The sequence below is a fragment of the Protopterus annectens genome, chromosome 9.part0 (assembly GCF_019279795.1).
Source record: "Protopterus annectens isolate FY-2018-M chromosome 9.part0, PAN1.0, whole genome shotgun sequence".
Taxonomy (NCBI): domain Eukaryota; kingdom Metazoa; phylum Chordata; order Ceratodontiformes; family Protopteridae; genus Protopterus; species Protopterus annectens.
Genome location: NC_056743.1, coordinates 743,163,466 through 743,180,447, shown reverse-complemented (window position 1 = coordinate 743,180,447; position 16,982 = coordinate 743,163,466). Strand labels below are relative to the sequence as shown.

Below are 16,982 nucleotides of genomic sequence, written 5' to 3'. Positions count from 1 at the left end.
TACCCAAAGCAAATTTAGCAAAGGAGACGAACAGCTGATCTGATTGCCTGTGACCCGCCGTTCTGTGAATATAAAATCGTAATTGCCTATGAACATCCAAGGAATGCAATTTGTATTCTCCTTTGTTTGAGTACTTGGGGAAAAAACACAGGTAAATTGATTGATTGGTTGATATTAGATTCTGAAGAGACCTTCGGAAGAAAAGATGGATTGGTCCTGAGGCACACCCTATCTGGAAAGAAAGAAAGGTAAGGCTTGACGATAGAGCCTGAAGTTCAGACACTCTTCTGGCTGAAGTGATAGCTACTAAGAAGGCAGTCTTCCAGGAAAGGTACTTTAGATCTGTAGAAGCTGCAGGCTCAAAGGGAGGAGCAGTAAGGGCTTGCACAACTAAAGTTAGGTCCCAAGGTGGTACAATCTCCTTGATTGGAGGCCTCAACAAAAAAATCCCTTTGAGAAAGGTTTTGCACAACTTCGCCGTCATGAGGGGAGCTGTCTCATGACCAATGTGATAATGCGAGATGGCTGCCAATTGTACCTTAATCGTGGAAGAACTTGCCCCTTGATGAAAGAGGTCTGTTAAAAAATCCAGCACTGCTGACATAGGTGCTGAGAAAGGATCCAAAGTTCTCTGAACCGCCCAAATAGAGAATCTCTTCCACTTACTCCGATAAACCTGCCTGGTGGAAGGTTTATGAGCTGCCACTAAAATGGCCTTGACCGGGGACGAGATACCGGGAGTCCTAATCAAGGATGGAACTGGAGCAGCCAAGCTGTCAATTTCGGGGTGCGTAGATTGGGAACCGAAATTCCCAGAGGGTGGGAGATGAGATCCGGAATCGGATCCAGAATGCAGGGTGGATTGATTTTGTGAGACCATACAAAGGGGAACCAGGTTTGACGAGGCCAGAACGGGGCAATGAGAATCATTCTGCTCCCCAAACTGTTGGCTTTCTGCAGAAGCCTCTGCATCAGAGGTAGTGGAGGGTAGGCATAAATGAGACCGGGAGGCCAAGCATGCACCAGCGCATCTCTCGGGAATTCCCCTGGTGGGGGAAGCAGAGCGAAGAAATTGTTGCATTTGGCGTTTGAGGGAGAGGCAAAAAGATCGCAACAGGGTTGTCCCCAAACGGCAAAAATCTTCTTCGCTACTTGAGGATTGAGAGACCACTCGTGAGGTGAAAGAATGGTGTGACTGAGTTTGTCCACAAGGATGTTGGATTTTCCCGGAATGTGCGTTGCTACCAGAAAGCGTTTGGTGGAAATTGCCCATTCCCAGACTCTCATGGCCTCTCGACAAAGGGGATAGGACCTGGTTCCTCCCTGTTTGTTGATGTACCAGACTACCGACATGTTGTCTGTCTGGATTGCAATAGTCCCTGAAGGAAGAACGTGGTGAAGTGCTTGCAACGCTAGAAGCACCGCCCTCATTTCCAGGACATTTATATGCAAAGACGTCTCTGTGGGGTTCCACGTGCCTTGGACAATCTTTCCCGCAGAATGCCCCCCCCACCCGAGGCAAGAAGCGTCCGTGGTCACTGTGGCTCGGGGAAATGCTGCACAAAAGGGTCTCCCTATCAGGGGCTCCGGAGAAAGAAGCCACCAAAGAAGGGAATTCTTGCATGCTTTGCTGACCGCTATCGGAGTATTGAGAGAGGAACAGAGAGGGGACCACTGAACCTGAAGGGTCCATTGGAGCACCCGCATGCGTAAACGAGCATGAATAAGAAGCGGGATAAGCTGCCGCCATCGAACCTAGGGCCCTCAGGACCGAAGCTGCTGTCGGAAATGGTTGCAGGACCGCTGTGACATGACACTTCAGGTTGGCAATTCTGTCTGGAGTGAGGAAGGCTCGCATTGACTTGGTGTTTAGCCTTCCTCCTATGAAATCTATAACTTGTGTGGGATGCAGTAAAGATTTCTCCCAGTTGACAGTGATGCCCAGCCTTGGGGCTAGTCGAAGAAAGTAGTCCCTGGCTGAGCACAGAAGATGCCTTGATGATGCCGTCAGGAGCCAGTCGTCCAGGTACGGAAAGACCTGTAATCCCTGGAGCCTCAGGTGGGCCGCTACCACCGCTAGAACCTTGGTGAACACCCTGGGGCTGAGGTGAGACCAAAGGGGAGGACCCTGAACTGGTAATGACTGGCTCCCAGCCGGAAGCGAAGAAACCTCCTGGACCGTCTGTCCATGCGAATATGGTAGTACGCGTCCTTGAGGTCGATGGAGCACATCCAGTCGTTCTCCCTCAAGAGGGGGAGTATAGATTGAAGGGTGACCATCCGGAACTTTTGCTTGGTTACTGACAGGTTCAGTAGGGAAAGATCTAAGATTGGTCTTAAGTCCCCCGTTTTCTTTGGCACCAGAAAGAACCTGGAGTAAAACCCTGACCCGGTTTGATCTGGGGGGACACACTGGATAGCTCTTTTTTCTAGCAGTTGCTCGATTTCGATAGCTGCTGCCTCCCTTTGGTCGGGTGGAACATCTGGGAGGTTGCGAGATCTGGGAACTTTGAACAGGGGGATTGTATAACCTCTGGATATCACGCGAAGCACCCAACGGTCTGATGTGATGGACTCCCAAGAAGTTAGGTGCCTCGAGAAACGCCCCCCGACTGCCTCCAGAGATGGACAGCCGGGCAACCCTTCAGGGCTGCTGCGTGGGCCTCTCAGAGAACGGTTCTCTGGACCCAAAGTTTCTAGGAGCCCCCCTGCCTCTAGGACGGCGACCTCCCTGTCCTCCTCTGCCACGGGAGGACTGGTTATCCAGAGCAGGTTGGGACTGCTGCGATTTCCGGAACCACATCTTCTTCTGTCCCTTTTGGTTCTTCGAGAAGGACCTCTGGGGAGCTGAGAAGCGGACTCCGACGGCAGACAGCGTCTTCCCGTCCTTTTCGCTCTGGACCAGTGTTTCGCGAACAGTCTTGCCAAACAAGGCAGAACCATCAAAGGGGGCATTCGCGAAAGTCGCCTTGAAGGGCTCAGCGAAATCACAGTGGCGGAGCCAGGCCTGCCGCCTCATGTCTAGGCCTGCTCCGTTGGCTCTAGCGGCTCCCTCGGTAGCGTGAGAAAGTAGCCGCATAGATGTGTTAGAAACCGATCTAAGAGTGGCCATTCGGGTGGAATATACCTGCTTATCCTCACTCGACATGGACTCTGGGGGAGATGCAGCGTATTCTTTGATCAGATCCCGCTGCATCCTGATGACGTGTGCCATGTAGTTCAGCGCTCTCAACGAGAAGGTTGCTGAACTGAAAACTCGCTTCCCAATGCGATCCATCGATCGGGACTCCTTGCCCGGAGGATGCATAGAGGGACTCTCCTGGGCCAATTCCCTCTTAGTGGCTGCAGCCATCATCATGGCATCTACTGGGGGGCCCTTGCTCCAGTGAGTGCGGTCCGCCGGAGGGGAGAGGATACGGTCAGGACGCTTGGGTACAGGCTCAACGGTGTCCGGATCCTTCCACACTCTGATGGAAATAAGGTCCACCAGAGGGTCGGCAGGAGGGGACACCCAAGAGGTAGACGGGCCCGCCTCGAATGCCTCCAAGAACACAGACTCGTCTGAGGAAGCCTTGGGGGCAGACCACCCCCCCTGATCCTTAACATTTCCATAATGTCTCCAAATGAGACGTCTTCAGGGGGTGATCTTGGGGAGCCTTCCCCTTCATCCAAGTCTGTGTCTTCGGTAATGGACTCAGGGGAGTCCATGTGCCTCCTTTTGCACTTACGCTTCCGAGGTACTTCATCGGGGGGGCTGTCCGAGGAATACTCTTCCGCAGCTGGAAGTTCCAATGGAACTACTTGGGACATCGAGGCAGGCTGTCCCTGGGACCGGCTGGTGGGAGCCTGGCCCAACTGCAAGGGAGTGCGGGGTGGAACCGTGGCAGGGACCGGGGGTCCGGACGTCCTCAACAGTGCCCTTTCCACTACATCGAATGCCGAGGGGGAGCCAGCTTCTCTAAACCCTGAGAGCCGACCCCCACTCGGATCCGACGCACGGATCGGAGCCGAAACCATCGGATCCGAGAGACCAGTGTGCTCCGACCTGGACGGAGCCGAAGACACACCAGCTCCCTCGGATCCGAGGCTCGGCCCTCGGCTCCGAGAGGTCGGGTCCGAAGTACCCGAAGCACTCAAGGGATGGGACGGATCCGAGGTGCGCTGACCTATCGGATCCGACCCACCCCCAGATCCAACTCTGCCCGGCGCCGACAGCTCCGAACCCAAGGTATGGGTCGGAGAAGGAGCCAAAGGGGCGAAAAAAGGGGTCGAAGCCCCTCCCGGATGGGGGGGGGGGGCTAGGAGCACTCCCATTTGCATTTGGGCCTGGATGAATTTCCTCATCATCCGGTCCATATCTGCTTCGCTCATGGAAAAAGTGGATCTGGTGGAGGCCACCGAAGCGGACCTAGAGAGCCGCCTTGGGGACCTCCCTGAAGGGCTAGCCTCCTCCTCCTCGGGCCCAGGAGAGAACCGAGGGGAGTGGAGCCGAGGAGGAGGAAAGCTAGAAGGCACAGGGGAGGCCCGCTTAGATGGAGGAGCTGAACTGGAGGTTTCAGCTCTCCGTTGTGGTGCCTCTCCTGTGCCTCCTTCTCTCTCTCCCTAGAAGACTCTCTCTCCTCCGGCAACTTAGAGGGAGGTTGAGTCCCAGCCGGAGGAGGAAAGCCCACAGCAACAGCTTGCTGAGTGGAAGGGGCAGAAGCCGAAGCGGTATCTGGAGGGAGAAGTCCCGCCAGCACCAGCTTCGACCTCCGCTCCCTCAAAGCTCGGGGGTTGAACCCTGCACAAATGGTACAACCAGATGACAGGTGTTCAACCCCAAGCATTTGACGAGTGTGGCCATCCGCTGGGGACAGCTTATGGCCACACTCTGTACATTTAGAGAATACAGCCTTATGGGCTTCAGACATGACAAGCCCTAATAGACCTAAACTAACACACACACACACAAACTACGCAAAAACCCGTGGAAAGTTTAAAATAAAGAGAGAGGAAAGCCTAACACACTCAACACTAACTAACTAAAACAACTAATTCAAGATTTCAGCAAATTTTTTAGTCAAAAAACTTATCTGTAGTAGAACTATGCCAGGAGCTCAAGAATCCGTCGCAACTTGAAAGCGGCAAACGAAATCTGAGGTCAGTCAGGGATTGACAAGGGGTTATGGGTAAGAGGGAGGAGCTAGGAGCTCGGAGCCTAAGCTTTTGAAATGCCGGCTCGGATCCGAGGTCGGATCCGATACCCACAGGTTGCAGACAAATGAAGTCTGCCTACTTCAGATTGAAAGTTTTAGAATGGCCCAGCCAGAACCCAGACCTAAATCCAACAGAAACTCTGTGGGGTGACCTGAAGAGGACTGTGCACAAGAGATACCCTCACAAACTGACAGATTTGGAGCGCTTTTGCAAGGAAGAGTAGGCAAATATTGCCAAGTCAAAATGTGCCATGCTGATAGACTCCTACCCAAGAAGATTGAATGTTTTAATTAAATCAAAAGGTGCTTCAACAAAGTATTAGCATAAGGGTGTGCACATTTATGCTACCAGCTTATTGTATGTTTTTTATTTTTTTATATTTTTTCCCCTAACAGATTTGTTTTTCAACTGAATTGTACAGGTTATAGGTCACATTAAAGGTGGGACAAGTTTTGAAAGGATTTATTGTGGTCTCATTTTTTTACATCACAAAAACCTGGCATTTTAACAGGGTGTGTAGACTTTTTATATCCACTGTATATGATAATGAAATGGTTTCATTTCTGAAATAATGTTAAACTTTGTTGTACACACACCTGTCATGATGGGGTACATATGCAATATTACACAGACTTTGCAACTTTTCAAATAATCGACCACTAGTCCCAAACAAATATAGACACTTGCATTTTCTGAGCAGATGTATTTACATTTCTATTCAAAGCAAGTCACATCCACCATCAGTCCCTGCTTCAGCTCTTCTGTTTTCATATCTCTGTAACCAACTGGATTTCTTTCACATCCCCAACATGCCCTGGAATTTTATTTATTTATCCTTTGTTGACTGGATTGGTCTCACTAAGCTAGTGACCCCTTTTCAGGGGACACCCAAGGTAAAATTAATACTACCACTAGAGGAAATTTTGCCATGATAACAGGGATTATTCCTTGCTCTTTTCAAAAAGTGCAATGGAGTTTTCCACCTGAGTTGCCACCAACCCAAGCAAAAGGGATCTCAGTTTAGCCTTTCATCAGAAGATGGCACACAGTGAAATACAGCACCACCCACCCACCCACACAGTACTCCACTCTGCACTTTGATGTCAGCAACTTGAAAATTAATCCAGTCACCTGCTGTGGGATTGAAACCCACAGCCTTCGGATCTGCCAATACCAAGTCTCTGACACTGTGGGGACTACAAGTAACGGACTAAGTCAAGAACTGGGATAGCTTCAGGATAGGTTTTCAAACTTTGGCAATCATTAAGGAATGAATCATATGGAGCAGAGGTTTCACGAGCTGAATGCTACCATCTTGGCAATCAGTCATAAGTAACAGTATTCTAAGCAAAGAAACAATTCTGCCACTTCTTGTGTAGATGGACAACTATTACTGGCATGCATTTTGCATACAGTCTTGGTTTGGATAGGAGGTCAAGGGGTAGTCATGAATTGGCAATAAAGTGTTCCTATTCGAAAGGATAAGAATTACCTTAACCACTTCCTGATCTTTTGTGCACATAAGCGTCCTAGACCTTAACAAAAAGCACATCCATTCCCACTGGACAGTAAAGGAAGGTTAAACTGAAATGTCATCACATGGAAGGGTACCTAAGGAATAACAGTGTTTAGGGCATTCAGGTTTAATATGGATCTATGGCAGCATCTTCTTTAAAAGTGAAAAAAAAAAATTGGAATAACATCCAAGTCCTTGTTGGTCTAGTGAAGTTTCATGGCTGGGTGTTATTTTCCAAGTAGTAATTAAACCTCCTTCCTTGCTGCACCTTTCTGCTGTGGAAGGACAACTTATATAGGCACAGATAAGGCTGGAAAGAGGACAAAAATTTGACAGCCTTTGGGCATCACTACTCTTACTCAAACACAAACTGCATAGAAGGTACATCTTCCCACAGCCGTCTCCATGGAGCTGGTCTGAAAGAATGCCAGGGCCACTGCTGGCCTCCACGGGGCTGTCCACAGCCACCTTAAGGACAAGTATCAAAACCTCTGAGCCAGTGCCCTTCTTAACAGCCAGCAGATGAAAATGAGTGGGACAAAAAGCCATACCGCTGCTAGAGCTGCTGGTTTCAGAACACTTATGGTCACTTCTGACACTTACTGCATCCCTTTAAAAGAATGCTATAGATGAAATTGCACACCTGCAGCAGTAAAGTATCATCTTTTCTTTCAAGGACTCAAAACTGAAACTTCTGGACCAAACAGAAAGGGTCCTCTAAAGACCAAGTCAACAAAGGGCACTCTGACATCCTCAGCAAACGAGTGAGGTACAGCAAGGCCTGCACTGTATGCCGATGCTGGTTCCTGTCACATCTACCATATCTGACTCAGGAAATCAAACCTGCAAGAGTATAGAAGCATGGCCCTTAATCCTTTCCATTAAGGTTAATATGAGACATACTTTCTAAAGCTCACTGCAACTCACTGAGGCAGTTAAATGTGCTGATGTAAAAAAAATTCTCTTATTAAAATTTTTATTACACGAAGTATGCAAATACTTTCACACTCCAGCCACAGCCAATTCCTACCCAACAGATGAATAGATGAATTAATATTTAAGCTGTCACTGATGACAGGTCTGTCTTTGCCCACATACTACTCTGAGGAAAAAAAATATATGCCATTTTCATAAATGCAGGAATCACAATATTAGAGTATTTCCATACATAAATAGGTTGTGGACAATGGTTGTACCAACTGTGAGACCAGTGAGGACAATTCTACTAACCTCCAGACCTGCAGCCTTCCTCTGTCACCTACATTATTGTTGTTAAGATCTTACCCAATTTTTATTATTACATCACACAAAGGTTGAAAGCACCTTCTCATCATCTTCATCCTCTCAAATTTGTTTACAATCTTAAAGGGGCATTTTCTGGATCTCTCTGCAAGTATACAATTTGTGAAAGAGGACTGTGCTGCTCTTTCCAACTGCTCAAACCAGTAAACAAGATGCAGAGTGATGCACATGAACCATGGATTGGGGCACTGAAAACTTCAAAGAAGAGGGGAATGAGAAAGGTTTACTTCAAGGAGAATGAAGAGGATTTATTTCAAAGAGGTTAAAATCCTACCAGAAAAGGACTGCTTGTGAAACCAAAACAGTTCTTTACATAGCATCATCATCCAGTAATACTGTATCAGAGAACACACTGCTCGAGCTTGCAATAGAAGATAATGCTGCTGAAAATCCAGCACACCTGCAGCAACCAATCCAGAACATTACAGTGTACAGAATGGATCAACTTGGATCTAACGATAAGGAAAAAATACCCCTCACAGAGAATGGAAAATAGGTAAAAGATTACTAAAACAAGGGTGTCAAACTGCAAGCAAGAATTTCTCTCATAAAAGAGCTTTTCCTGAAAGTAGTACGGGGCCATAGGGTGTGCTATCAAACTCTTTTGTGGGCTTAAAAATGTAGTATTCTATCAGGCCAGTGCATTAATAAGGATTGCGGGTGGAGGTGAGTAGTCTGGGAATGTTTTGTGTTCCAAGTGGTCCTAACACTCTCATTATCAATCTTATACTTCCATAACCCTCAATTCTAATGGACAACTGGAAATGCTTTAATATAGTATAATCTATGCAAATTTAGACACAGAACAGGCTAACAGGAGCACATAAATTTTTTCAGCATGCCAAGCACCTCTAAAACATGGCTCCATTATTCTGACTTCATGACCCACAGTCAGCCACCTACCTACATCCAAGGGCGCCCGCAGGCAGGTGCAAGGGGGATTTTCTTAGCGCTATATACGCTACACACTTTTTTTTCCCACTTACTTTGTTTTTTCCCGCATTTTCCCCGTAGCCTGCATTGTTATTTTTCAGAAGTAGAGAACTGTTGGAGATGGCGTGGCAGGCAGTCACATGACTGACGCGAGTCTGACATCATGACAGCTCTACAAGCCTCAAACTCCCAAGTAATCGCGTTATTCGCGTTCGCGTAGCTCGTTGCAACTTCATGGAAGAAGACTGCGGTGGACATCGGTGGAAAAGTCAATATTTGACGATTTCATGCTCAGGACGGAGCAATTGCAAACCATCGTGTTTCGTGTGGTGAGTGGTGGAAGGACTGGACTGGTGGTGGTACGTATGGTGTTGGTATTATTACAAGAAGAGAGAAGGTAGGTTGTTTTTTTATACTTTTGAAGGTGACTGACTGAACACTTGGCGCGGCACACTTGTGTATATATAAATTTGCTGACTGTAATCATCCATTTTCCATCAAACTATACAGACACTGTGTGTGGGGAGAAATTTGCAATAGAGCATAGTGATAGTGAGTGTAGAAGGAGGGGTGTAGGAGAGAGCAGAGAACAGGTAGGTGTAGATTTAGATATAATTTAGGGAGGGTGGTTTAAATTATTCTTTGTGCAGTGACAGATCCAGGAATTAAGCAGATGTTGTTTTAAGGCTTATTTAAATTCATGTGTTTGAGCTAAGTTTCTGATGAACAGGGGCAATTTGCTCTAGGCTAGGGCTGGTGTGTAGCTATAGAGAGTTTGACCTATGGATTTTTTGGGCTTGTAGATTTCAAGCAGGTGTTGGTCTGAGTTTCTAAGAGTTCTAGGAGTGTGACTGTGATGAGTGGGGTGATGGAAGGGCAGGCAGAGGGTTTGTTTAGGAAGGAATGAATGAATGATAGGGAGTTGGGAAAAATATTTTGTGAGATATTTTGCAGAAGTAAACAGATTTATTTACTGGGTTGGTATATATTCCAGGCAGAGGGTCTGTATAGAATTGAACGAATGATGGGGAGTTGGGAGAAATATTTTGCAGAAGTAAACAGATTTACTTACTGGGTTGGTATATATGCCAGGGGATGTAAAATCAGTGTATGTTCTGGTGCAGTACCAGTAGTCTATACATTTAGGAGAGTACCAGTGGCTTTAAGTGAGAGAGGAGAGCAACAGCTTAAATTAATGGATATGCTGGATGCAACTGTTAAACATCCATGGCCTAATGTATGGGTTAACAGTATGGTTACAGTTTTGAAGCAAGACCAGCTTAGAAGTTGCATAGACCCTGAAGATCTTAAGAGAGTGATTTAGGAAGACCACTCCCCATTGCTGACAGTTAGAGGTTGAGTCAACAATGCCCAGTGCTAAATGATTTTCTTTACTGAATGCTAATCAGAGTTTGTGGCAAATTAAACGTGATAAAGCAAGCTTGAATCTTTGTAAGTTCAGTATGTAACTGGGAAGGTAGAGATTTATCAGATGAGCCTTTGATATGGTGGTATGGAGTGCAAAAAAAAAAGAACACATGAGCAGAGCTTGAGGTTGGTCCAGTTGCTCACCAAACAGGAATAAATGCCAAATTTACATGACCAGTTTCAATACATGGGTCACTTTCCTGTATCAAGGCATGCAGCCAAATAAGGAGAAAAGTAAGAATTGCTGTACTTATGCAAACGCTGGAGGATAGACAAACCTTCAGGAGATTTTTAGGAATGATACAGTCTTTGTCTAAGTTCAAACATAACATGCTAGAGGTAACTATGGCTTTATGCCTTTAAACAAACTTCTAGAACAGGAAACCTCTATGAGTTACTGAAAAAGCTTGTGAATAATGCACCAACTCTAAAGTTCCTCATAAAATCTGTGGTTTCTGTACGTGTCCTTGTTGCCTGACAGCTACATGTTCTCTGGTTTGATTCTTGGCTGTCTGGAGTGTTTCTCCCTGGACCTCTGCTAAAAATTTGCTTTTTTTCCAAGTCAGACTTTCCTGGTTAACAAATGTTAAAAAAATGGACACTCATTTCACTGTCAGACTACATATTCTTCAGGAAGTGCATGGTAACAAAAGCTTTTATTTTAGCAATTTTCTTCTAAGTGTACAAGATGGATATTTGAAATGTATCCCTGTCTTTGGGACTGTATTCCCCCCCCCCATTATTGGCTTCATCCAGGTTTTGTGCTAAGGTTGAGAGCTATGGTAAGAACTGAATTCACTGAATGTTTGGGGGCTATATTCCCCCATTACTGGCTTTGTCTGGGTGTTTTGCTAAGAGGTTGAGAGCTATGGTGAGAACTGAATTCACTGAATGTTTGGGGGTTGTATTCACCCATTATTGGCTTTGTTCAGGTATTTTGTGCTAAGAGGTTGACAGCTGTGCTATGGTGAGAACTGAATTCACTAAATGATAGCCATTTAAGTTTCAGTCTTCCTCTTTCACAAAACAGCTGATTTGGCGTAGTGGTATGTTGCTCTGACTGTTTTGCATGGGGTCCCCTGGGTTCAAGACGTGGCAGTGAAATGTATGGTGGTAATGCAGCATTTTATTCTAGCAACTTTCCAACATTATACAAGCAATGTTTAAAATGTGTCCCTGTTTCTTGGCCTTTTGTCCCCCCCCAACCAATAAATTTTGGCTTTTTCCAGATTTCTTGTGCTGCAACGTTCAGAGATACAGCTGAGTGTCGAGTAGATTTTACAAGGAGCTGAGAGCTGCAGGGGAGCAAAAGTTTAGTGCTGCTTATGTTTAGTCTGCTCGCACTGTTAATAGCACCACAGGATAGTGTACTTGCCTTTGATGCTGAAGGCTGTGGGTTCTACTCCTGCAGTAGGTAGATGCATTGCTGATACTGTACTGTGTTGTAAAGGGGGTGGATGCTGCAGTTCTTTTGGCAAAGATACCTAGTAACTATGAACCTGTTATCAGTTTGCTAGCCATTCCCTATTGCGGTATTACTAGCTTATCATTTTTTTATTGCATGCAACAAAGGCAATTTATTCTTCCAAGGGTAACGGGCACTTTATTTGTAGATTAAACAATGACATATAAAGTGTTTGCTAGCAGCAACCTCTTTATTAGTTACAAATTTCTTTAATGTGGATTTTACTACAGAGATTGTGCATATTTTTTACTGATACTGGTGGACTATAGAAGGTTGAGTAGACTTTATGATGGAAATGTTCTGAATTGGGCAGTTTTGTCATTGGTGTATGCATTTTGTTTCATTGTTTACTGGAAAAATGTTCGAAACGCATTTAAAATGCCCTCTAACAACTGTTGTACAAGGAATATAATGTAATACAGTCAGGAAGGTGTATCAAAGAGCATGTGCATGTTATGTTCAAGGGGCCTATGATCTTGAAGACAGCCCAGAGTAATGTATTTTCTTTGAATGTGGGTTTCAATGCTGTTTCAATGCATGTGAGTTTCGAGGGCAGAGAAGTTTTAATGTTAGTCTATTTTCATTGTGAGACTGCATTGCTTTGTTTAACAGATATGTATTAGGGTTTGTGCTGTAAAATGCAAAATAAAACTTTCAGATGAAATCCTAAATCATCGCAGAAGTAAAGCAGTATGCACATTAGTGTTTATGGTAAATGGGGCAAAATAACCAAGGAATGGGACATTGGAATGGCTGCAGGGGGGAGGCTCCATTTGACCATGATTTTGTGAGGGGGGTAGAACTCAGACAGCCCCGGTTGAACTATACCTCTCAGTTGTCCATATCTTTGCAGAATGAATAGATATTTGCTTCTTATTTTTGGTTTGTTCCTCATAAAATTTGTGGTTTTCTAGCAAATCATTTAGGAATTAAGTCACTAAATGACAGACATTGAGTTTCAGACGTCATAACCTTCAGAAAAATGCATGCTAATGTAAGACTGTCTTAAGTTTATACAAGAGCAATTTTTAGTAGTGTTTGTATGTTCCACCCAATATATTTGGGCCTTGTCCAGATTTCCTGCATTAAGAGGTTGAGAGGTACATGCAAATCACTTTGTAGATTAGGAATATCCAAACCTCTCATTTGTCCCTAATTTTGGCTCAAAATGTTGCTCTCCCTAATAATCCCTCATCCAAAATGGCAGTTTTGGAAGAAAATGTGGAGGGTTTACAATTATATATAACTGTAGTGATCAGAGTTATAGATTACTTTTATTTCAGAAATGCATGTAGATGCTCTTATTTTGTTAGCTGCTCAAGTTAACAATGTTAATATTAAAAGGTGTCCCTTTTTTGACAGGTATTTTTGCATCGCATTTGGTCTGTTTTTCATAAAATTGTGGTTTTCTGGAAAATTAGTGGAAAGTCATTAAAGATTGAGTTTCAGATTTTATACCCTTCAGAAAATTCGTACTAATGCAAGATCTACTACTGTTCTATTATCTAAGTTAATAAGAGCAATATTTAAAAATTGGCCTTATTTTTGGGCCTGTGTCCCACTTCTAGTTCTATGTATGGCTTTTGTCAAGATTTCTTGCTCTGAAGTTGAGGTATGAGTGTCAGAGCCATCACTGTCAGCCAGAGACATTTCAAATTATGACATACTTATTGCACCCCATTGTAGTGGCTCTGGATGTGTCCAAGGAAGGCAAGGAGCAGTTATGCAGTGTAAGTGTGCAGAGTATTCCCCCATCCAAGGTAGATCACAAATACGACCGTGGCTTTTCATCTGTCCTTGATTTTGCAGAATGTTCTGGTTTTCGATCAGATTTTTATACTGTTGATTTATGCTTCTTATTATTCAGGAACTGCATGCTGTCACAGTGCCTTGTTGCGCTGTTTTAAGTAGCCATGGTTTAATGAACATCAGGTAAGCTTGTCGGAGATTGTAAGATGCAAGTAAGCTTTAGTAAGCATATTGTTAAAGAATTACCAGCATTGAAAGCCTTTTCGTTGTTGCCATGCAGAGAATATTTACATAACTAGATAATGTATAAGCCTTGGGTATCGAAATGCATATGACAGTATTTGTAATAAAAGGACAGGATTACAGTATTTTCAGAAGCTCATTACGTTTTATTGGAGACCAGTGTCTTATAGCAGTGTCTGTGTGTTAGTACACTTTTGTAGTTGGGTGGCTTTAATGGTATATGGTAAATAAGCATTGCAACCTTACTTAAAAGCCAAGCCCTGCAACAACTAGGTAAGCTCCACACTGAAGTCAAAACACAATAGCTCTGGTGGGTAAATGTACTCTGTAGTAATCAAAAAAGGCAAATGTTTGAAATAGCTACAGCTTATGTGCAAACACAATAGGTAGTGATGAAACAATGCTCTGCTAAAAATGCTTTAATCCTCCACATTGCTGAGCTGCAGATCAGTTATCACTGGCTACCAGGATTTCACCCACTTCAGATCAAGCACGGTGCCGTTCAGTGCAACCTTCCCAGAACTAATTCGTCTGACCAGAATTATTTTGTTTGTGTGTATAAGAGGGAGGTAGTATACCCCTCAGCTGTCCAGGTTTTTGCAGAATGTCCAGATTTTTTGCCCCATATTCCTCCTAAAAAGGATTGAAGTTGCTAAATAATGAGACATTTCAGTTTTAGATGTCATATCATTTAGAAAAATGCATACTAACACAAATCCTGTTACTCTTGCAATTTTCTAAGTTGAGAGCCATATTTATAATCTGCCCTATTTATTTTAGGTTTTGTCCAGATTTCTTGCACTAAGGTTGAGGCCTTGAGGGTTGTGGTATGTTTGTGTGAGAGAAAGCAAAATGCTCAAGTTAGAGTTAGCAGGTGGAATTAAGTGCATTTTCAAGGAACTGAGTTTTAAGGGAAGCTAAGTTTACTGCTGCTCATGCAAAGTCTATTTATAATGTGCAACTGTTTTGTTTAGCAAATGGTATCTCTATTGTGGTATAAAGTTTTAAAGCTATGTTAGTAGCACCACAAGTAGAATACTTGCATCTTAATGGAGAGGCATGAGGTTCTATTCCTACAGCATGTACATCTGTATGCTGCAGTCCTGAGGATGTCCTCCTTTGGATGAGATGCCTAATAACTATGAACCTGTTTTTCAGCTTGCCATCCATTTTCTATTGCAATATACCAGCTTACCATTTTTTAATTTAACATAGGCAATTTATACTTTGACAGAAGCAGGCACTGAATTTGTAGATGAAACACTGAAATATACAGTTTTCTAGCAACAACATCTTCATTAGTTTCAGATATCTTTAATGTGGAATTATTCAGATTACTTTTACTTCGGCAGAGACACTCAAGTGTTGCTGTATAATACAAGGGATATAATTCAATTATATATTGTAATTAATACAATCAGGTAAATCAAATCTTTTGCATGGCCCTAACAGTGTGCAAGGAGCCTATTGCTTGAAAACAGTTCAAAGGTAAATAACCTGCCACTGGCCAGATGCTTTTTCTTTGAATGTGGGTTTCAATGCAGTTTCATTGAATGTGAGATTCAAAAGTAGAGAAGCTTTAATGCCAAGTCTGTTTTCATTGTAAGACTATTGCTTTTTTAGGTTTAGTAAATGTCTCAGTGTTTGGGCTATAATGTTTGAAATAAAAGTTGTAATTTAAATCCAACTGCCTGTAATCATTGTAGAACTAAAGCATAAAACAGTATGCACACAGAGATTTGAACAGTGTCTACGGCAAATGGGGAGAAATAGCCAAGTAATGGGACACCGGAATGGCTGTGTGGGCGGGGCTTGGGGGTGGACATGGGTGGGGCTATGTTGGCAGGGGGTGGGGAGAGTTATGTGGGTGGGGCTCTGGGTTTGCACCCCCCCTGCAAAAAATCCTGCGGGCTCCCTTGCCTACATCTATCCAGTCTTCAAGGATTTCATTTCTCTGATGCAACTAATTCATTATGGTCTTCAGCTAACAGACTGCGATTTCTTTATTCCTTCCCCCATTCTCTCCTTATGTCCAGCTATCCAAAGCTTCAGCTGCAAATCCTTTAGAATGTTATGACCGTTTCCCCTTCCTATCGGACTAGTCTTCAGGTAGAACGTCCTTGGACTGTTTCACATAATGGACAGATACTTGTCTGCGTCTGATGACAACTTGCTTCTAAAGCTCCTTTAGATAGATAAAATAATTCCTTTCACCATTTTCCATCCAACTGCAATAATTCTCAATAAGCAGCCCATGGTACACTGCTCTGATACAGTCACTGTGGTTCTTCTACACAAGGTGGTCTTACTGATGCTGTGGGATAACAATCCTCTAATCTCACTGTCAGGGCCCATTGCCAATATCCTACATAACAGCAGTTTCTCACAGGCCACTAAAAATCAAGAGTACATACCCAGCATGGTACTAAGACAAATAATACCTTTATAAAATGAATCAACTACTTACTCAAAATTTACTGAAATGGGGTTACCAATTCATGCTATCCTTCAGCTCTACCCAAGGCTCCAAAGTTCATAGGTAGTAACTAGGTTTGCAGTCCAGGGGACAATTAAGAAGCTTAACCTAAATTCCCAGTTGCCCAAAGAGTGTCTGGCTAATTTGCTTAAGGTCACACAGCAGGCAAATGAGGACTGAGGCTATCAAACCCTGTACCGCAGGAACTACAGCTCATAGCCTTAACCCTCAATGCCAACTGCCAGATAAAATGGTTCTTTTCAGGGGTAACGCAAATATACTCTCTAGTCCACCGACTTCCTCAGAGTCGCACAGCTGGCAAATGTAGGTGGAAGGAATCAAACTTTCTATCCTTGACTCCAGCAAGCAACTCTAACAGCTCAGACCGTTAATCATCTAACTTCTTGTTGTTGTTACTGCGGTGGTGGTGCTGCGGTAGCATTGTCGCCTCACAGTAAGATGTCCTGTTGGATTCTCATCTAGAGCGTCTTCTGTGTGGAGACATGCGTGAATGGGCGTACCTTCATTGAAGGTTGTGCGTCAGGGCCGGCAACTCAGCATGTAAAAATCTACTACCAATCATTAGCGGACCGGAGTTCCACTGTGGCGACCCCTAACCAGGAAAAGCTGAAAGACACAACAATCATCTAAACTACCAAGCAATAAACTACTCT

At 44.2% G+C, this 16,982-nt stretch overlaps 2 protein-coding genes across 2 annotated transcripts in view; one reads left to right on the top strand and one right to left on the bottom strand.

Moving 5' to 3' along the window:
- The window catches only part of LOC122811497 (NF-kappa-B-activating protein-like), a 561,457-nt gene that overhangs the window by 530,686 nt on the left and 13,789 nt on the right, over positions 1-16,982 (bottom strand).
- LOC122811495 (protein FAM71B-like) overlaps positions 8,928-16,982 on the top strand; it is a 703,144-nt gene continuing 695,089 nt past the window's right edge. The window contains exon 1 of the mRNA XM_044083371.1: positions 8,928-9,306. The gene's annotated coding sequence lies outside the window, so the exon portion shown is untranslated. The remainder of the gene's footprint in view (positions 9,307-16,982) is intronic.